This window comes from Panthera tigris, chromosome E2, assembly GCF_018350195.1.
Source record: "Panthera tigris isolate Pti1 chromosome E2, P.tigris_Pti1_mat1.1, whole genome shotgun sequence".
Classification (NCBI taxonomy): Eukaryota; Metazoa; Chordata; class Mammalia; order Carnivora; family Felidae; genus Panthera; species Panthera tigris.
The window spans coordinates 13,220,806-13,242,979 of NC_056674.1; the positions used below are offsets into that span (position 1 = coordinate 13,220,806).

General features: G+C 54.6%; 1 protein-coding gene across 1 annotated transcript in view; it reads right to left on the reverse strand.

Moving 5' to 3' along the window:
- Positions 1 to 21,588, reverse strand: part of POU2F2 (POU class 2 homeobox 2) — a 57,185-nt gene extending 35,597 nt beyond the window's left edge. Inside the window, exon 1 of the mRNA XM_042968690.1 lies at positions 21,531 to 21,588. The gene's annotated coding sequence lies outside the window, so the exon portion shown is untranslated. The remainder of the gene's footprint in view (positions 1 to 21,530) is intronic.
- Between the last annotated feature and the right edge of the window lie 586 nt (positions 21,589 to 22,174).

The following is a 22,174-nucleotide window of genomic DNA, read 5'->3' on the forward strand; positions in this document are numbered from 1 at the left end:
AAGTCCATGGACTGAGAAGTCAGCAGATGCTTAATAAATTCACATCGACACAACATTTCTTGTCGCACCACCTCCAGCCTCCTGACACCAATTTCCCAAACCTGCCGGAATTCCCAGGAGTTCACCTCAACTGAGAAGGAATCGAGAAGCACTGTGATATGACTTAAAGAAGATAAAAGTCACAAGACCAAGCAGATCCCCATTCTAACCTGGCCATTTGGTGGCCTAGGGCAGCCCCTGGCACACTCTGGGCCTCAGTTTCCCCATCTCTAGGTGGGAGGTGTGCTGAAGGAGCTTGCAAAAGCTTCTTCCAGCTCTAACATTCTGTGCTTGAAAGAAACAAGAATGGGCAAGATAGTCTGATGGATCAATTAGCTACACAACAAATATAGGAAGAGAAGGGGAATGTATTGCAGCTTATTCTAAGAAGGACCTGGTTGACTATACTCAGGATTTCACTGACTCCTTGCCTTTTATCAGGGACTTTTGTTATCCCCATTTTAAAGACATGAGGGAAAGTGAGGGCCACAGTCACAGCTAGGCCGGGGCACACCCACAGTCTCCCTGATCCCAAAGCCTGTGCCTAAACTGCTGTGCTGAGCTCACTGCTCCTCCTCTTGGCTTGCATATGTCTCTCAGATTGTAGGTCCCCTGAGAACAGGGTCCTTGGCATCCATCAACACCTATCCACCAGGGCTTCCAAGGAAGCTAAAGAAACAGGTGCCTGGCCCTGGGCCCTCCCCGGACAAGGCACCGCCCTTGACCCAGGAGTCCCCACCCACCCCCATGCTGTCCACACCAATCCAGCCCAGACTTCCCACTCTTCCAGCATGACTGCAGGTGGGAAGCCACCGACAGTCCCCCGTGCAGGGAGGGAGCTGTCCAAAGGCTGAAGCACAAAGGCCATCGTCCTTGGTCCAGGAGCCCTCCAATAACTCCCCTCTGCCCCTCAGACAAGCCCGGTCCATGCACCATCAAGGCCTCCAGGGCCCTGAAAGACTTCACCTCTCCCCATGGAGAGCACTGCACACCAGCCACACTGGAAGAAGCCAAGTCTGTCCCCACCTTGAGGCCTTTGACCTTGCTGACCCCTCCCCTAGAATGCTGTTCCCATCTCTTTCCATTCCTCTTGTCCCTGAGAACTCAACTCAAAGGCTGCCTCCTCCGAGGGGCCCTCCCTTACTCTGTCTGCCTTCCATCACCTGGTTTCCTTTTCATTGTAGCACTCTCTAGAACTCAATTACTGTCAACTTGTTTTACTGTCTGGTTACCCCTGTGAAATGTAAGCTCTCTGAAAGCAGGTGTCTTTTTCTTTTTTTTTTTTTTTTTTTTTTTGTCTTGTTCACTGTAACATTCCCAACACCTGAGATAGTGCCTGTCACACAGTAGGTGCTCCAACTTTCTCTGTTGAATGAGTGAATCCCTCAGGGCTCCCAGAGCCCACAGAATGAAGTCCAAGGCTGGCTCTCCAAGCCCAAGTGGGTAAGGGCCTCTGCCAACCTCTGCAGCTACTTTGCCCTCAGAGCTCACCTTCTTCAACACATTGGGTTGGCCTTCCTGCCTCCTTTGTCAGCCTTGGCTCAAATTTCCCCTCCCAGGAAGCCTTCTCTAACTCTGCCAGAGTCCCAATTAATAGTAATGACCTCCTCTTCTGACAGCTCCAGGCAACATTCTGGGCTTTAGCACCAATGGTACTGCATTGTAATTACTTCCCATGGAGGCTGCCCCACAGGGCAGAGCTTGAGGGCAGGGCGGCATCAGATTTGTTGCTGTGGGGGAGGAGCCCAGCCCTGGGCCTGCAGACTGCCAGGGCTCCAGGAATGTTTGTTGCATTGGGGCACGCACTCTGCAGACTGTAATTATCCATACGGTGTATATAAGCACTGGTTTAGGAGTCAGACATATGAGGATTTGGAAACGGGTTCCTTCATTCACTTGCTGTGTGACCCTGGGCAAGTGAATTCACCTCTCTGAGCTTCAGGGTCCTCCTCTGTGAAAAGGGGGCAGTAACATGGGCTGACAGGAACTTCACTAATTTTAAACATAATACTTGCCACCGTCAAGGAGTTCAGAAATTTCACGAAGTGTTCATCACATCAAGGTTTGAAGTAGAGAAAAATCGGAAACAACCTAGATGCCACCAATAGGACAGTGGCTAAGTAAATTATAGTGCATCTCCCCAGTATGTGGTTATGAAAGAGAACAAGACAGACATACAGGTACGGACACAGAAGGTTGTCCAAGCCACTGTTAAGTGAAAACGCAAACTGCAGAAGGATTTATACAAATTAATATCATTTATGTAAAACAGCTACAAAAAAACACCATATTTTTGTATGGGTGTGCAAGAATTGACAAACGCAGACAAAAAGGTCTGAAGGTAACTAACTAATGACAGCTACCTTTTGTGAGGGGACCAACTGGGAAAGCAGAGAGCTTTTAACCTTTTCTATTACAGTTTTGGTTTTTAGAGGAGATTGTATTCATGTTTTGAATTCAAATTAGAATGCATTAAATGAGACATAGGTGACTAACTACGAAAGAAAAGCAAAGAAATGATTATCTCCAAAGTGAGGAACAGTGGTTACTTCCAGCAGGGAGGGAGGGAGGGGTGTCTTGGAGAAGGGACACACAGGGGTGGGGGCTGCTGGGTGCTGGTGGCCTTCTTTATCCCCACCTAACTGGTGCCTGCACAGATGTTGGCTCCATAAAGATTGATTAAGTTGTACATTTATGATTCGTCCACATGACTGCGCTTCCTGTGGGCAGGGGCCAATTCATACACATTGTAGTGTCATTTGCTCCCCACCTGCCCCTAACTCACTCCACAGAAGCAGACCTTCACAGAAGTCTGTGTTCAGTAGGGTGCGCCCCGTAGCTGCAAGTGCTCTAAGGGGCTGAGCCGCTGTCCAGGGTACTAACAGCCCAAGCCTGGGAGGCCTCAGGAGGCTGACCAAATATGCCAGCTTCAAGACTCCTTATCCTAACCAGCTGGCTAACCTTGAACCCCGCCATGCGACCCGACCAGAGCCTGCCTCTACCACATCACCTCCCATTGCTCCCCACCCATCACTCACTTCCTTCTTGCTGGCTTTCTGTCCCTACAACCCAAGCCCAAGCTCTGACATGCCTCAGGACCTTTGTTCATGCTCTCCCCCTGCCTGGTGCCATCTTTCCCCAGCTGTTCCAGGGCCCATTCCCTCACTCATTCCAGGATTCCACTTCCATGTCCTCAACAGGGAGGTCTTGGTCACCCTGCCTCACATTAGCCTTTTCTCTCATTTCTATCCTCTTTCAGCACTTCTCACTGCCTAACATTCAAGTTTCCGCAGGTTACGTACTTGTCTATTATCTGCCTCCCCCACTTGAATCTCCACACCAGGAGGATAGGGAGCATGTCTGTCCTGTTCAGTTTTATCCTCCTTTTTTTTTTAAAAGGGCCTCATGGGGCGCCTGGGTGGCGCAGTCGGTTAAGCGTTCGACTTCAGCCAGGTCATGATCTCGCGGTCCGTGAGTTCGAGCCCCGCGTCGGGCTCTGGGCTGATGGCTCAGAGCCTGGAGCCTGTTTCCGATTCTGTGTCTCCCTCTCTCTCTGCCCCTCCCCCGTTCATGCTCTGTCTCTCTCTGTCCCAAAAATAAATAAAAAATAAATAAAAATAAAAATAAAAAAAATAAAAGGGCCTCAGCTACCCCAAATTGCATTAATCATAAGCTTTGGTTCACTGCCTACTCCCATTGTTGGCTGGGCAGAGCTCCCATTATTTCTTTGCTTATTTTATTTATTTTAAATAATGTGTTCATGTGAACCTACCGCTTAACATTCAGATTGGAATCATGAAAATAATCACTCTGACTCTTGTCTGACCTGTTCACCACTATGTCCCCACCGCTATGTTCACATAGGAGGCATTTGGTAGCTATTTACTTAGGAATAAATTAAGGGACAGTGACCTCCACACCATGCAAAAGGGAGTTGATGGGAGTGCCTGCCTGGCCTCACAAGGAGGCAGATGGGGGTGGAGAAGAAATCAAAGGCCAGGCCCTCCACAGGGGACAGGCTCCCCTATCGTCCCTAGGTGCTCCCATCCCCAACCCAGCCTGGCCCAAAGCGTCTTCTGTGCAATGCAATTCTACACCTTCATGGAGGGCCCACTGTGCCAGACCCTGTGCCAAGAACTGAGGACACCGAGCATCTCAGCCTTGCACCCACCCTTGAGGAGTTCTCAAGCCACCATGCCCCTGGCCCCAGGCTGTCCACTGTTATCCTAAATAGTACAAACAGCTACCCGGCACCTGCTCCGTGCTTTCCTCGCTCATCTCCCGACATCTTCCCAGTGATCCAATAAAGCAGGTGCTGTTACTTTCCCCTCTTTCCAGAGGAGCACCCTGAGGTGGGTCAGAGTGGGCAAGGACTTGCTCAGACCAGGAAGGGGCAGGGTGATTCCAGAACCTGGCTCTCCTTCCCACCGGGTGTGCTGCTGTGCGGGTTTCTCCTGTCAGAAGACCACAAGGTCCTGGACCTCCCGCATTTCTGCAAAAGCAACTGAACGCAGCAGAAAAGGCGTCAAGTTCGGAGTCACATAGTGGTAAGGTCCCCGTGGCAGGTGCAGTGACGCAAGGGCAGGGGTGGCATTTGCACCAGGTATCACATTCATGAAGGGCCTCATTGAACAAGATTCCCATTTTTAACTTTCCAGTTGAGTGCTACTGGCAAACCACACCTCCTGTGGGACACTATGAATCTTGTTTTACTAAATCAAATAATTTAATAAATGACCTTGCAAATATTAGTCGTTTGGCATCTTGTTGTTCCTGCTGCTGAGAGCACGAGTCTCTAACTGCACTTTGGTGTTCCTTTATTCTCAGCGTACTGGGAAGCTCAAAAATTAGAAGTGCCCTGGGCCCCTCTCCGCCTCTATGGAGGTTGCCGAGTCCTTGCTGTGTGATTTCAAGCAAGCCACCCAACCTCTCTGAGCCCCTCTCGGAGCTGTGTGGCCTCTGAGCGGCATCCACAGAGCCTTGTCTGCAGGAGCTGCTCCACAAACATTTATTCGGAGGCGTTTAACTTGAGGGAACTAGGTTGGCCCACATCGTATGAGACAGTCCCTGCCACCGTGGAAACAAACTGAGCTCTCTGGACATTTGAAGGAAAGTGAAGGATCAAGGGAGATGTGTAGGTTTTTGGTGTGACAACCATTTATTGAGATGGGACAAGTTTCTAGAGGAGCCCAGGGACAAGGAATCCAGAGTTCAGCTTTAGACAGTTATAGGAGGTACCCTGCACCCGCTGGCTACAAACACTTCCCGTGCATTTTCTTATTGAATATTCTCACTGAGTGGTTCTACAAGAGAATTACTGCCAACATGCCCATTTTACACATGAAGAAACTGATGCTGAGCAAGGTTGAATCATTTGCCCGGGCTGACACAGATGGAACCAGGGTCGGCATCCAGGCAATTGGACTCCAAAGCCCATGTTGCCATCCTGCTGCTCTAACTCTCCCCACCCCCTTACTCGCTTCTTCCCTTTGGCTTGGCAGAAAACACTGGGCTTGGGCCTGGACTTGCTGTCTGAGACATCACATGCCTCCCATCCCTGTCCCGGTTATGGCCTCCTGCCAATAGGAGCAATTCGCTAAGAGCTTCCGTGTCGGTTGCCTCCCTTGAGTCACGGCAACACGGGGATGCACCCTGAACAGCGTCCCCGGGGCCCCGGTACTTTCTCCAAGTTCACACAGCAAGGCCAGCCGCGAGGAGAGCAAACACCTTCGGACCGACTCGCCCCCTGCACCACCTGGCTCAGAGCTCACCGCCTCCGTGGAGTATCCTAAGGAAGGACCCTCAGTTACCTCCATGCAGAACCTCTGTCTGGCAGTGAACTTCTCCTCTGTACCAAAAACACCAGGCACTTTGAGGTTTGTGTAGAAAACATGAAATAGATACAAGGCAGGATTCTGCCTCCCAGAGGCTTCCCCTGAGCTCCTAGAGAAAAAGTAGCACGGTGACAGGAAAGGCTTGGGTATGTGCGGGGTCAGACCCTCTTGCTGACCAGCCGTGTGACCTTGGATTGGCTCGGAGCCTCCATATGAGCACCATCCCCAAAGCTCCCTCTGATTCCTCTACACCCCCAGGCTGGGTGCCACCTCCTGCCTCCTCCCTGCAGGGCTCTGTGTTGCTATGCCTGACCCTCATAGTCTCCTCTCGCCCTGGCACCCCAAGAGGGTCTTTCTTTGTTTTTTTTTTTTTTATTTTTGTAATGTTTTTTATTTCTGAGACAGAGAGAGAGTGGACGCGCGCATGTGTGGGGAGGGGCAGAGACAGAGGGAGACACAGAATCTGAAGCAGGCTCCAGGCTCTGAGCTGTCAGCACAGAGCCCGACACGGGGCTCGAACTCACAAACTGTGAGGTCATGACCTGAGCCGAAGTCAGTCGCTCAACCGACTGAGCCACCCAGGCGCCCCCCAAGAGGGTCTTTCTAAAACTTAATCAGGCTGTCACTCCCTTGCTTAAGACTTCAGGGGCTTCTGGGGCGCCTGTGTGGCTCAGTCAGTTGAGCGTCCGACTTCAGCTCAGGTCACGATCTCGCGGTCCGTGAGTTCGAGCCCCGCGTCGGGCTCTGGGCTGATGGCTCAGAGCCTGAAGCCTGCTTCCGATTCTGTGTCTCCCTCTCTCTCTGCTCCTCCCCCATTCATGCTCTGTCTCTCTATCTCAAAAATAAATAAACGTTAAAAAAAATTAAAAAAAATACTTTATAAAGACTTCAGGGGCTTCCCTGCTTTAGAGAAATAACCCAAACCCCTTAACCCAGGCTGTGAAGTCTTGTGTGATCCGACTCCTGTCCACACCTCTCATCTCTTCCCCTACCACTCTCCCCTTTACCTACTCTGCTCCAAGCCACACTGCCTCCTCTCTGTTCCTCAAATCAAACTCTTTGCAACCCCAGGCCCTTTGCATGTGCTATTCCCTCTGCCTAGAAGACTCTTTGTCTAATTAAGTCCTATTCCTCTTTCAAGGTTCCGCTTAAATGTCTTGCCCAGATGCTGTTGATTCCCTATAAACTGTCTCTTCTTTGGAGTAACTTATCACAATTTCTGATTTTGCTTATTTAATCGATATTTACACTTAAAGATCCACATCCACTCTGGTTTGTCGACTCCACAAAAGTAGACTGCACCAGTTCTGTTTACTGCTCTATCTCCAGTGCCCAACACAGGGCCTGGCACATGGCAAGGGCCCAGCAGAGGTGTGGAATGTGTCAATTAAACGGATCCTTTATGGGGCCGAGCAGCTAAGGCGGGACTTGAGTCGTCTGAGCCTCAGTCTCCACTTCTATAAAATCAAGATAATAATTCCTCCCTTACAGGGTAGTGGAAGATCCAAACAGACAATGAATCTTGAAAGTCCTCTGGAAAGGGGCGCCTGGGTGGCTCAGTCGGTTAAGCATCCGACTTCAGCTCAGGTCACGATCTCACGGTCCGTGAGTTCGAGCCCCGCATCGGGCTCTGGGCTGATGGCTCAGAGCCTGGAGCCTGCTTCCGATTCTGTGTCTCCCTCTCTCTCTGCCCCTCCCCCGTTCATGCTCTGTCTCTCTCTGTCTCAAAAATAAACAAAAACGTTAAAAAAATTAAAAAAAAAGTCCTCTGGAAAGAAATGTTCTTCAAATATAAAAGTTCAGAAGAGCTAGAACCTAGAGGCTGAGCAGCATTCAGGGAAGAGTGAGAGAGAAGGGCACAGCCATTTGTCAAGCAGCCTTATCTGCCAGACATTTTACATTTCCTCGTTCACTGACTTCTAGGAGGTGGTGGCTGTGAGCCAGAGGAGAAACCGAGACTCAGAAAGGGGAAGCTACCTGCTCATGGTGTCACAGTAAGTCTGTGGAAGAGTCAGGATTTGAACCCAGCACATGGAGGCGGTCACGTTTCCCATGAATCTCCAGCAGAACTTGACCTCTTGCAGTGGGGCTCTGGACAAATATTTAACCAGTTGGATCAGTGAAAAAAAAGCGGGGGGGGGGGCAACCAGAGTTGTTTGGACCTGAATGGCTGTCTCACTGGCTAGTGACCTTGGGCAAGCCACTTCCCTTCCCTAAGCCTCAGTGCTCCATCTGCAAAGCGAGAATGATGACCATGCTCACCAACGGTTGGGAGTTCAGCCAGAGCCTGCAGGTCGAGAGCTTAGCACAAAGTAAGCTGTCAGGAGCAGCTGTTAGGACCGTTACTCTTGCACAGGAGGGAACAGCATGAGCAAAGTCTTGGGGGCAAGGTTTGGGGGATGATGAGAGGGCAGTGGAGAGAAGGTTGATCAGAGAGGACCTCTCAAAGGAGGGGCACCTGAAGCCAAATGGACTGGGACTCCCAAGTCTGCGCTCAGCTGTCAAGGCGGGCAGTGGGAAGTCTTGACATGTCCTGCACTCCATAAAGGTGACAATCTGGGGGGATTGTCCTCAAGCAGCCAGGGAGCAGGTGAAATAGCCACCGATAAGGTTCCTCCATCTCCTGCCCGTCTCTCCAGCTTCTGCTTCCAGACCCCTCACCTTCCAGGTCTCCTGACCTCTCGCCTCCTCCCAGGTCTCCAGACCCCTCGCCTCCTCCCAGGTCTCCAGACCCCTCGCCTCCTCCCAGGTCTCCAGACCCCTCGCCTCCTCCCAGGTCTCCTGACCCCTCGCCTCCTCCCAGGTCTCCAGACCCCTCGCCTCCTCCCAGGTCTCCAGACCCCTCGCCTCCTCCCAGGTCTCCTGACCCCTCGCCTCCTCCCAGGTCTCCTGACCCCTCGCCTCCTCCCAGGTCTCCTGACCCCTCGCCTCCTCCCAGGTCTCCAGACCTCTTGCCTCCTTCCACGTCTCCAGACCCCTCACCTCCTTCCAGGTCTCCTGGACCTCCACCAGTATCCCATACATCTCAGTCACCTGCCAACCTCATCTCTATCCCAGGGTCCAGCCCAGCCCCAACTCAGGTGGGGCCCTTCCCCCACACAGCCCACAGAAATCTTTCGCTCTTCTGTTAGGAAGGCCTTTTACTAATTAGAAAATTGGGGCACCTGAGTGGCTCAGTCATTTAGGCGTCTGACTTCAGCTCAGGTCATGATCTCACGGTTTGTGGGTTCGAGCCCCACATCGGGCTCTGTGCTGACGGTTCAGAGCCTGGAGCCTGCTTCAGATTCTGTGTCTCCCCCTCTCTCTGCCCTTCCCCTGCCCATGCTCTGTCTCTCTCTCTCTCTCTCTCTCTGTCTCTCTCTCTCTCTCTCAAAAATAAATAAAACATTTTAAAAAAAAGAAAAGAAAATTATTATCTGAAGATAGGACAAAACATTTCATGATGGTGAAAAGTAGGAACGTTTTAGGCATAAGCAAGCACATGGCGTGTGGGGAGGTACGTGTGTGTATATATACCACATTTTTAACACATACTGCCTCTTTCCACGTGCCAGCGGGATCACAGACACACAGCTCTTCACTCCCCTTCACAAGCCAGGGAGCTGTGGGTAATGACAGGAGGAAATGGGAATTCGGCACTAGTGTAGGGGCTTGGTGACTGGGGGGTCGCTGAGCTCTAGGTGAAGGATGGCGGCTTGGAAAGGAGACTGGGGTTCATCCTGGAATCCTCCCTCTCGCGAGTGCCCCCCTACCTGTCCACTCCCCATCGGTGCAACCCAGAGATGTCCAAATCCCTCTGCTCCTCCCTGCTCTGCCCCCAGCCCCGCCCCCAGCCCCCCCCCACCTCAGCGGCCCCTCTCCCCTCTCTCTTTCTCCTCTGGCATGCCCCACCATTACACAGGCTCCTCCTCACTTCCTTGTTTGCTTACCCATCCACAGAGACCTCTTGAACCCCTTGCTCATGGCAGACGCTGAGCTAGGGACAAGTGACGCTGTCCTCGCCCTCCAGGGCTGATGCTGGAAGCGTTACCTGGGGTCAGGAACCCATGCCCTACACCACCCCCTAAAGCACCACCTGCCCTGGCAGGACCAGAGGGAAAGTCTTGGCATCTTGGGCTTTCCCCAGCTTCCCCTTCTGGGTCTCCAGGAGAAGGTGAGAGGGCGGGTCTGCGGCATTGAGGCTGCATCGTAGGACACCTGGACAGGGTTATGACCAGGCTCTGCAGCAGAACCCTGCCTAGCTGCCTCCCCAGGAGCCTGAGAGAACTCCAGGCACCCACAGGTCACCCACAGGACGGGGAAAACAGAGGTTCAGGGCAGGCAGGTGACAGGAGCAAAGTCACGTGGCACATCTGGGGGACCCAATCCCCAGTTCTCCTGCTCTGGCTCAGCAGGTGCAGACTCGTTCTAACTCCAGGCACTGAGGCCCCCGGGAGAAGAGAAGAGGGGCTTGAGATCTCTCTGCACTTCCTGCTGATGTCTAAGGGCCTGGGCCTCTGTTCATTTTCACGCTGAGGGAGCGGGGAGAAACCAAGAAAGACTGCAAGGAGAGGAGCGATGTGGGGGCAGGCAGGGTAGGAGAGGTCAGAGGGAAAAGTGTGTAGTGAGTGGGCAGAGAAAAAGCGTGCGGCAGGAAAAGAATAACTGGGGACTCTGCAGGTAGAACAGAGAAGGGTGTGGGGGTTCTTACATCCCTGGAGGGAGGAGAGAGTCACGAATAATACAGAGACAGAGACAGAAAGATGCAAAGAAAGAGAGACAAAGAGAAAGAGAGAACAGAATTGGGGGGAGCAAGAGCAAGCCGGGTGGGGCTCCCAGGGCCTCTGTAAACTGCTTCCCCCAACACCCCTGTGGGGAAGTCCTGTGGAGGAGGGGTCATTGTCCCCAGTCCTTGAGGAGCTGGTGTGGGAGGGGTGTCCAATCCCACACTATCCCTTCCCCTGGTCCCCAGACAGTGTGAAAGGGGTGGGTGCAGGCCCCTGAACGCAACCAGCCAGCCCCAGGGGCAGGAGCCTGCCTTCCCCCACCTGTTCTTATCCCCTGCTCTGGGGGCCGGCTCCAGCTCTCCTGACTTCTGCCCACATCTCCCTCAACCTGTGGCCATCATCTCCCTGCCTGCCCACCCTGACACCGTCCTGTCCATCCCCGTGGCCCCCCAGATGACTCGTCCACAGCCCACCTTTCTGCTCCCCTGAAGGTTTGGGGTTAGCAGCCTTGATGGGGAGGGGGCCTGGTGGATTATTGAGGATGTACCGGACTGCGGCTGACACGGATGAGGAGGAAGAGGAGGGGGTCTTGGTGATGGACGATGCTGGTTCTGCAGTGGGGGGTGGCGGGGAGGGGGTGGAGGAGGGCTGGGGGAGGGGTGGTGAGGAAGCGGGTTGAGGGGGGAGCAGGACCAGGCTCACATTTGGCATTCAGGGCAGCTGACAATAAAAATGCTTTATTGCCAAGAAACTGGATCGATCGGGGCTGGAGGGGGCCGGCAGGGGGGACGCGGAGGGCTCAGCACAGAGGCCGGCGGCCGGGCCTCCGCAGCGACCAGGGCCCGAGCTGCCCTCCCCCCTGCGCCCCCCTCCCCGCCTCCTGCCCTTTCTCTCTCCTGCAGCCACCGCTTAGTTCTTATTATATTTTTTCTTATATATTTTTTCCCCCAGCTTCTCCTGCTCCTGTTATTTTTTTTTCTTTTAATTTTTTTTTTTTTTAAACTCGCTGTACTCCCAATGCCGAAGGCCGGTTGGGGGTGGGGTGGGGGCGCCTGCCCAGGCCAGACCCCTACCCACAGGGTGTCCAGAGCTACTGGCTATGGGCTGAGCCCCTCTTTGCCTCCACATCCCCTTGTTCAATCAGTCTCCCCCCAGAGCCTGCCCCTGTGGGTGCCTATCTCCCCTGCCACTCATCCTAAGGGCCTCCCTCCACCCATAAAATAGCCCCCTCTCTGATGGGCCCAGGGCCCTGGCCAGGCCTTCCTCCCCTCCCCCCTACCTGGCCCCCTGCTCACTCCCAGAGCCATTTGGCTGATGGTCAGAACTGTCCGTCAAGGGGGCTCTGAGCCCCTGGGGACCCAGATGGGAGGAGGGAAGGGGAGAGGTCGGGGGTCAGGCCACGTCCCCTCAGCTCAGCTCTTTCCCCTCCCCCTTCCTAACAAAGGGAACAGCCATCCCTATGCTGGGTGGGGGCGGCCTGGTACTCAGGGAAGCAGGGAGAGAAGGACTGTGGGGATGGCCATGGGCAGGAGGCGGGGGTGGGGCTCGCCTGCCCCTCCTCTGCCCTCCCCCTCGGGTCAAGGCTAAGGTGATTCCTCAACCTCTCTGGGAGGCTGGGCTGGGCTGGGAAGGGAGGAGGATCTGGACAGACAAAGAACCGGAGCCCCCGGGGAGTTGGGGGCTGGGGGGGGTCCCCCGCACCTGGGACCCAGGCAGCCCCAGCTGAGGGAGGGGCAGCAGGCACCCCTCTGGCCTTGGTCTCACCCTCTGCATGGCCCTGCCTCCCATCTGTACTAATCCCTGCAGATCCCAGAGCCACACAAAACCTTTGAGCTCGGGCAGGGTTAGATGGGGCTAGGGGGGAAACTGAGGCCCAGAGAGGGGAGACGGAGTCAGAGCTGGGATCAAGGATGGAGGGTTCTCAGTGCTGTCTGGAGCCTCACACTTTTCTCTGCTCCTACCTAAGGAGACATCCCTGTCTTCCCTGCCCAGCGCTTGGGAGGCTTAGGTAGGGGGGCAGGCGGTAAAAAGTTCTAAGGGAAGGGAAGAGAGGGAAGAGGGAAGAGGAGGTTGAGAAGAGGGAGAAGCTGAGTTTTCTCTCTCCTCTGAGAAAAAGGGGGACCAGGAAAAGAAATTCTAAATATGGTGTGTTTCTAGCCCTGGCCTGGTACAGCTTCAAGGTGAAACATCAAGTCAGAAAGGGCAGGAAAGTAACGTGGACTGGGCCTTCCCAAGCACCTGGCTATCGATGGCTGGGGACGAGGACGCTCAGCGAGGTTCTTTCTCCTGCCCACCAACACATAGCAAAGGAAGATTCACACTCCCGTCCATCCCTAACCCCACCCAACACTGCCTCAGAGCCTCCCACCTGCCCAGCCCAACGGTGGAGGGCAGAGGGGAGCCAAGGCAGTAAACAGTTTTGAGCCTCCCCGGCCTATCCCTCCACACAGCCCCCCAAACCCTGTGCCCACAAGAGATGAAGAGATGCCAGAGGCAGAACGAAATGGGGAAATTTGTGCTTCAATTCTTCCATGAAGCTGGCTCTCAGGGAGAGGGCCGCAGCCAAGAGGACGTGGGGGGAGGATAAGGTGGGCCTCTTTTTGGGGGGGTGGGCTGGCTGGAACATGGCCCCACAGCCTGCCAAGGAGGCCCCAGATGGGCCGAGGACTAGAGGGGTCCCGCTGCCCTCCCCCAAACCTCCCCTCCCTTCTCTCCCTCTCTTTCTCGGCTGGCTATCGACCGGGGCTGTGACATGGTGGATCAATACGGCAGGGATATAAAGCCGGCTGGCTGCCTGCCTGCCTCTGCCTCTCCCTCTCTCCCCGCTTGCCTTGCTTCCCTTTCTCAGAGCCGCACCCAGGTCCCCCGCCCCCATGGCCCCCTTACCCACACCTCTGAGGGGCCAAGCCCCCACCCCATCCTGCCAACCACCCCCCTACAGCAGGAGAGCTTAGGGAGGCTGAAAGCTTGGACAGCCAAGAGAGGGGGTGAGTATGGGAATGGGCAGGGAAGCAGATGGGGACGGGGGTCACACTGGCAGGTAAGGGGGCTGGGATCAATTAAGGGACAGTCCTCCTGGAAGAAAGCAGGCATCCCCTCAGTCGGGAGCAGCTCGGGGAGATGGGGCCCTTTGAGGGTATGAGAGGGATGGACCTCTGGGAGATGGACAGAGGGTACCTGGGGGTGCTGGGGAGACATTGTCCTGAGCCCACAGAGTGGGGGAAGTCCTGGGTTGGTGCTGGAGTAAGGTAAGGTGAATGGATGCCCAGAACAGTGGGGCAACCCCCAGGCAGCCTGCTGCCCATCCACAGAGCCCCTGGCTGCCCCATCCTTGGGTCTCTGTCGGCAGAAGCTGCCTTGGCCTCGCCCCAGGGCCTGGCCTGCACGTGTGTGTGGCGGGGGAAGTGCGGGGGGGATTGTGAGGCTTCGGACAGGGGTTCCAGGGCAGCGCTGTGCTGTCTAGCTGCTGTACGTATAGTGTGTGCGTGTGTTCCCGTGCACCTGGGCGGCCGTGTGTCTTTGAGTCCCTGAGCTCTGCTGTGGAACTCCAGGACTGTGTCCCCGAATGTCTCAGCTACTGAGTCACGTCCGTGTGACCATGAATCTGTGGGTGTATCCCCGGGGCCTCGGCAGCCCTGTGTGTGTGTGTGTGTGTGTGTGTGTGTGTGTGTGTGTGTGCGCACGCGCGCGCGCTTTCATGAGTATCTCCCCTACTCTGGGCATCCCCACACGTGTGTATGCAGATCTGTCTGACCCTCGGGGGAGTGTGCGTGTATCCCCAGCAGCACCTCGGTGACCTTCCGTCCCCAGGTGACATGGTGGCTGTGTGTTCTTGCGTTCCAGGAAACCCGCGTGTGCGAGCTGCCGCCTGAGTGTGTCTGGGCGGGCGTGAGTCTGTGAGAATCTGGGGAGTATGCAACGAGCCCCCGTGTGTCTGTGTGTGCGGACTCTGTGCCTGCGTCTGTGCGCGGTTGTCTGTGTGGTTGCGTCTGTGTGTGGGGGAGCTCCTTTCTTTCTGACTGTCAGAGAGCCAGTGTGTTTTCTGCGTGTCTACGTGATGCCACGTGTCCCTGTGTGACGAGGGCCAAGTGTATTTCCACGAGTGGGATGGAAGCTCTGGGTGTGTCCTGCGTGTGTCATGGTGACTTGGTGCATCTGACAGTGTTGGCAGGGGCGGGGAGGGGGTCTCTGAGTGGGGGAGGGTGGCGAGGCGGCAGAGCTTTGCCACTGCGGGGCCGGCTGGCCCGTTTTATAGCTGTGGCTACATCAGCTACATCGCCTCCAAATCCAAATGTGAGGGCCTTCTTCTCTTCCCTGCCAGAGGCCCCAGATCGCTTTGCCAGGACGGGCCCACGGCCCCCTCCCCCTTCCCCCTTGGGCGCCGGACCTCTGCTCCTCAGCACCCCCTGCTTTAGTGGACGCCACCTCAACTCCACCAAGCGACCTCCGTCCCTCCCAACCCCCCCAGCGCCACCCGCTCCCCCCGCCCTCCCCCCCACCACAAGTCCAGTCCAACCCAGACAAAAGCAATTACTCCTGAGGTAGGATGTGAGTGTGGGTGTTAGAAACAGAAAAAAGGGGGAGGGAGGGGGAGTGAGAGACACACACACAGAGGCAGGGATGGACAGCCAGAGACCTGGAGAGACAGGGACGAGAGAGACAGAGGATGAAAGAGACTGGAAGAGACCCAGACACAGGAGGAAGCGGCAGAGAAAAGGAGCAGAGGAAGGGCAACCGTGCAATGGAGAGACACACAGACACAGGGGCCAGACAGACAGAGAGCGTGGAAGGCACAGTGATGGAGGCATGCAGATAAAGCAAGGATGGGGGCCAGATATGCGGAGGACTGAGGAGTTGGGGGGATGGGAACGATTCACAGAGGGAAACAGAAAGACAAGACAGACAGGGAGAGCAAGACAGAAAGGCAGAGACAGCTGGGGAGAGACCTCGAAGCTGGAGGTGGAAGGAAGTTGGGAACGTAGAAAACACTGAGGCAGCAAAGCTAGAGAGGGGCTAAGGGGGGCTCAATCCAAAGCAGTTTCTCTTTCTGTGCACTCGTGTGCGTGGGTATACACACACGCATGCGTACACACACACACACACACACACACACACACTGGCTTTCTTCCCGCCCCACCCCACCCCCGGTCAGAAGTCAGGGGTGCCTAAGCCCTAGCGGCCCACAGTCCGCCAGGCCCCTGTGAGCCAAGGCAGGGAGGGAACAGGATGGACAGACAGGAACGGTCTCCTGACAGCAGCAGGGAGGGGTGGGAGCAGACTGGGCTCCGGATCACAGGGCAGGTGGGAGCAGTATCTCCCTCTTCCCACAGTCCCTGCCACCTCTCCCTCCACACACAGGAGCACACACCAGGGGCCTTCGCCAAGTACAAGTTCCTTACACTCTGCCCCACAGCAGCCTGTTGAGGGGTGGGGCTGCAGACCCCAGGTGTGGGTGCACCCCGCCCCCGTCACGCCCCCCAGGCCGATGGCCCTCACCTCCACCAGCTCATTCTCACACCCTCACGTACACACTCTTTCTGACTATCCCTGAGCCCCTTGCCTGCTCTCCCCGCTGACTTTTGGCTATCTCCCTGTCTCTTTGTCTGCTCTTCTCAGCTGCTCCCCCTCTCCAGGCATTTATCTGTTGTGGGTGCTCCCTGAGTCTCCCCGAGTTCATCTTTCCCTTTCTCAGATGACTCCTCTGGCCCTCCTGTCCACACATGTCCCCAGAGAAGGGCAGATGGCTGTACAGGGGGCCTGAGAAGCTGTCCTGGAGCAGCGGGCCAAGGGCAAGAGAGGGATACCTCCTTACTTATTTCTCCCTCAAGCACCTTTTTTCCTCCTCTCTTCCTCACCCCTCCCCCCTCCTCCTTATCCCCACCAGGTCCACATCTCCATGTGGCTCTCTCTGGAGACAGAAAGCTAGACGTGGACCCATACAAACTCTACTTGCAAGACTGGAAACAGATCCAGGCTCAGAACAAGGAGGGAGTGGGGTGGAATGGAGAAGCCAAGACCCGGATGAAACCAAGCAAAGGAAAAAAGAAAGGGACAGGGGTGGAGCCCCAGGATGGGGAAGAGGAAAGGAAGGAAACCAGAAGCAGAGACAACGTAAGCTGGACAATCCCGGGGGTGGGCTGGAAGTGCACATATTGACTTCCAAGAAACGTTGCTAAAGTGACCTAGGGTCAGACTCTGTGGCCTGACCTCTGTCTACCAGCTCTCTACTTGGAGTTAGGGCCAAGTGCCTGCCCGCCACCCCTGGGGCTGCATGCCTGCCAGGACAATGGGCACTTCAGCCTTCACTTGCTCTGGGACTGCGAGGCCAGGGATCCAGCAGTCCCTGAAGCTGCCGAGAGAGGAAAGCCATTTGCACTTCCTCCACGTCTGTATTTGGGTCCCACCCCGTGGCTGACAGACGCTCCCAGTCCTGGGTGGGTGACAGCTATCTCCACCCAGCCAGTGCCAGCCAAAGGGAAGGAGTGATCTCCTGACACCTCGGAGCATCCCACAATGGCAAACAGCACCTCGAATCCGAATCCGACTCCACACCCAGTAAGGACTGCCTCCAGCCTGCAGCCTCACACAGACTCGCCCTATGGACCACCCCTGTGGGGCCCACCCACAGGCAAGGAGCTGCCCCCCGCTGAAGCTGCTTTCTGGCCCAGCCACCCGACCCAGACCCCGAGGCCCGTCTGTAACAGCACATGCCCTATTCCGGTAGCCAAAGTGCTAGCCCCCGGTGCAACATAAAGGTGGCTAACTGGGCTTGGGGCATCCAAGCAAGTCCCCAACCCCATATACTGACTCCTTGGTTCTGATCTGCAGAACACCCGCAGTGCCACTCAGACCTGCATTTCCACTTCTGGAGCATTCTGCTGCCACACCCATACTCTCACCCATGGGAGGAAGCGACTGCCTTATGGCTCCATGTCCCTGCCTCTGAAGCAGCCTTGGGTTCTCTCCAAGGCCCCTCACCAGAGCCAGCAATGGAATCCTCTCACCCACAGCTGAGCTCCTGCTTCTGAGGCAGACTCTCTCCCTCAGGGTGTGCGGGTACCCTGGGAATGCCACCTGTGGGACTCCAGGGCCTCATCCACACCAAAGGCCACCAAGTCATTTTGTGGAAGGACACAGGGGAGGGAGAGACGGAGTGGGAACACCACCTGCTCTTGCCCAGCACTGGGAGGGCCTTGGATGTCCAGCGGACAGTGGCTGTCCATGGGGACTCTGAGGCCAGGCCAGCATCCATGGACCCCAGTAGTGACCCACCCACTTGAACAGTAACTTAGCCTTGGCTTCTCCTAACCCTGCAGGAACCCCCTCACCACCTCCTCCTCTCATAGACTGCCTGAGCCCGCTCCCCCACCCCAGGCAAGTCAATCATACGCCACTCCCTCCTGACCCCAGCACCTTGCAGACCTGTGAGTTCAGGGTAGTGGGTCCGTATGCCTGTCTTCCCACCAATCTGGGGCCCCTCAGAGGCCACACAGGTCTGCCTCCCCTCTGTGTCACCAGACTGAGACACAAGGCCTGGCACACTAGAAACCCCCCAGAAATGTTGGCAGAAGGAATAAATGGATGGATTTGGGTTTATGTGTCCATGTGTTCATTTCTTTATTCATTCATTCAACAAATCCTTACTGAACATTGACACTGTGCCAGGGACTGGGTGCAGACAGCTAATGGGGGCAGACAGTACACACAAAATATGTGATCAGACATGGCAACGGTGCTCAGGAAGGAGGAACGGGGTAGGGGCCAATGCAGCCTTAGTGAGGGGTCAGGGAGCCTTACACAGAGAGGGAGAGCAGGAGAGCCGAGCTAGGCTGAGGAGTGAACTCAAGCAAGAGTGGAGGGAAGGGCCCAAGAGAGTGGAGGGGAGGGGAGGGAAGGGAGCCGCGTGCGCACAGAGGCAGACAGCACCTCCAGGGCTGGAGGGGGTCTGGGCGCCGAGGAGGCCTCCAGATACCGGAGTGGAATCACTCACCTTCCAAGTGCGGCTATAAAGGATAGTGGGGGTGGGGGCAATGTTTGATGTAGTTGTTGTTTTGTAACAAAATGATATACCGAAGAGAGTGTGGCCTCCTTCAAACACGTCTGATGGGGGCGGGGGGGGGGGGATGAACTTTCCCCGTGGACCACTCAGATATATTGGCAGCAGCCTTCAGGGCTAGTTCACAGACTCCATCAGCTAAACACCCCCTGTTGTACATTTTTCTCTAGTTTCTAGTGAAAAGCCAACAAATAGCCCAAGCATTATCCAACCCTCTCCATTTTTAAATTTGTCAGGGTTGGCAACAAATAAGACTCCAGGGGTTTACCCCCAATCAAGTACCCCCCCTAAGCATAAGGATCAGCCATCCCGAGGAGATTCGAACTGCTGTGGTGAGTCCTATTGATGTGGGAGAGCAAGAGCTTACAGCTCAGGCAGACCTGAGTGCAAATTCTGCCTCTACTGCTTACCTGCCTTAGGCCAGTTGCCTCCCCTCTCTGTGCCTCAGTTTCCTTCTCTGGCAACAGGGGACCACCATCCACCTCACAGGCTTGCACTGAGGATTAATGCAAAATACCCAGAGTAGGCCCTGGCATGGAGGTGGCCCCTTGGTAAATATCAGTTCCGCCACTTGGGTGCAACAGCTCTCGGCATGTGTTACCGAAACTGTCACACGTGTGTCCATGAAACCTTGGATACTTAACAAACATCTATCTGAACACAAAGAACGAAAATCAGAGACCTGGTTTGCGACTTCCGCCAGCTCTGAAACATAATTCCTTTAGCAGCCTCTGCTAATTTAGCCCAACTTTCAGGCATTCCTCAAAGCCAACCTCTAGTCCCCAAATTCTGCAACCTGGAAGCTCCTCAACCCTCTTTTTTTAAATATATATGTGCATATATATACACATATATATACATATATACACATATATATACATATATATGTACATACATATATATGTAATTTATGTGTATATATATACATATATATGTAATTTAATTTGATTTTAAGTCAGCGCCACACCCAATGTGGGGCTTGAACTCACGACCGAGAGGTGAAGGGTCGCATGCTCTATTGACCGAGCCAGCAAGAAGCTCCTCCTTGACCCTCTTTTCAACATCAAGAGCATCAGGGGACCTGAAAGTTCCTGGCAAAGCTACAATTCTGGCTCCCTGGAGAAAGTTCACATCCCATACTCAGACTCCCACATTCCTTACCAGTTAGAACGGGGTCCATGGGTGGGTTTCAGGGGGTCTGTGAAGATCCTGAGCTGGAGCACAACTGGGGAGATACAGGGATGGGTTTTCCCAAGAGAAAGTCTATACTAAAAGTTGTATAACTAGAATTCTATGGGCCAAAGATTGCCCAAACCATGCGGCTTGGACCACAGGGAGATTTTTGAAATTTTGTGTTAGTAGCCAACATTTTAAAAAATGGGAGAGGGGCGCCTGGGTGGCTCAGTCAGTTGCGCGTCCGGCTTCGGCTCAGGTCATGATCTCGCGGTCCATGAGTTCGAGCCCCGCGTCGGGCTCTGTGCTGACAGCTCAGAGCCTGGAGCCTGTTTCGGATTCTGTGTTTCCCTCATCTCTCTGTTCCTAACCCACTTGCATCCTGTCTCTGTCTCTCTCAAAAATAAATAAACATTAAAAACATTTTTTAATGGGAGATTTCACACGAAATTCTGGATATCTGACTTCTTTTGGAAAATTGGAAAATCTGGCAAGTGGGGTTTGCATCTCTGCAGGGAGACAGAGAGTGGAGCTGAAGAGCAGTCTCCCACCGCAATGCATTTTCTAGTCCACTGTGGTTCCTACGACCGCAGGTTGCAGACCCTGGGATACAGCTTTCATCTGCTTCTTCAGGTGAGTCTCTGACCCCTGGTACAGCAAGGATGCCTGGGTGGGACGCCTATGAGGGCCACCACAGGCCTCCCCAGACCCCGTGAAACCCATCCGTGGACCCTATTCTAACTGCATTCTAAGGAATGCAGGGGTCTGAGAACAGGATGTGTGCTTTTTCCAGGGAACCAGAATCATCCTGAACCTGAGCAGTCCTGAGGCCAGTGGGTTAAGCTGCTCTGGTAGAAATAGACGTGGCAGCATGGTGGTGGTAGGGGTGCAGGTCCCACCCCAGAGGCCCTGTCCCACCGCTCTCCGGATCCTCACTACCGGGGCCTCATCAGGCTGAGCGGAGCGAACACCAGAGCACATGCCCAGAGCCCGTTTCCTCATGAGCTGAGCTGCTGGGGAGCACTTGCTTCTGTTTAGGAGTCTCAGTGGGCTCCAAGGAGGGGTCTCACAAATCCTCACTTGTTCAGGGGATCTTCCAGCTGTATTTTGAGCTCCTGCTTCCTGAGGCAAATGCTCCCATGGAGTGACTTCTTTCATCCTCCCATCCTGTGTGGTGGGTGCTGTTATAACCCTCCTCTGACGGATGGGGAAACTGAGGATTACACATCTCACATGAGGCACAGGGGCCATCTGGCTCTGGAGTTGGAATCTGAACTGCCTCACTAGCCTTCCGCCCTCAGGACAGCGCTTGAAGAGGGTTCTGTTATCATTCCCTTTATAGATGAGGAAATGAAGGCTCTGACTATCCCAAGTCACTCCCAGTTAGGAAGGGAAAGAAAGGGGGTTCACACAGGCGTGTCTGCCCCCCAGCTGTGATCTGAGCCACCAAGTTATCCATCTCTCTCCTGCTGAGCATGATACTCACCAGCAGAAACCCTCACGGTCACCCACACCCAGAACCACCTGTTTGGCCAGAAAGCCACAGGACACACAGAGCATAAAAACGCAAAACAGGCTAACCTCGTGGAGGACAGAGCAAACCAAGGAAGGGCACCACTCCTGGGGTGCAGCCAGGAAAGAGGAGGGGAAAGCAGGGACTCCTGGAAGGGAACAGGACCCGGAGCACAGCAATAAGCAAAGCTCTGAGGCCGTGGCCCTTACCTCTTGGGCAAACGCAGCGAAGCTAATACATTCAGGCCACCAACCCAGTCCAGTCGAGAACCTGGAAAGAGAGGAGAAGAGAGTCAGCCTCCTAGGGAATATGTGAAGCATCCCCAACTCGGGCAGGATGAGGCAACTCCTCAAGTAGAGGAACTCGGCTCCTGTGGCACCATCCGTAGGCACCTCTTGGCGAATGTGGACTCAGGTCCTGCCAGCCACTTGTTGCCCTCAGCGGTCATTTCCGGGCTCTGAGCCTCAGTGTCCCCATCTCTTAAATGGGCATCCCACTGCCTGCCTTGTTGAACATCTGTTTTTCCCATCAGACTGGAAGCCCCCTGAAGGGCAGGGACTGTGTCTTACAGTGTTTGCCTTTGGCAGAGGGCCCTCCAAATGCAGGATGCCCCAGTAAGAAAACGATGGGCAATGAGTGAAGGGGTGGACAGATGGAGGGATTAATTAATTCGCAAGCTATGTATTTCAAAGGACGGGTGGGGGGATCAAAGGAGAAAGACATCTGAGAGAGTTACTCGTCAGGTGCCTGCGTGCTGCAAGGAGATGAAAATAAAAGTCCTGATGATATTTCTGACTCATATATTCATTCATTCATTTATTCGTTGGGTTAATCGGCAGATATGGAAGTATGT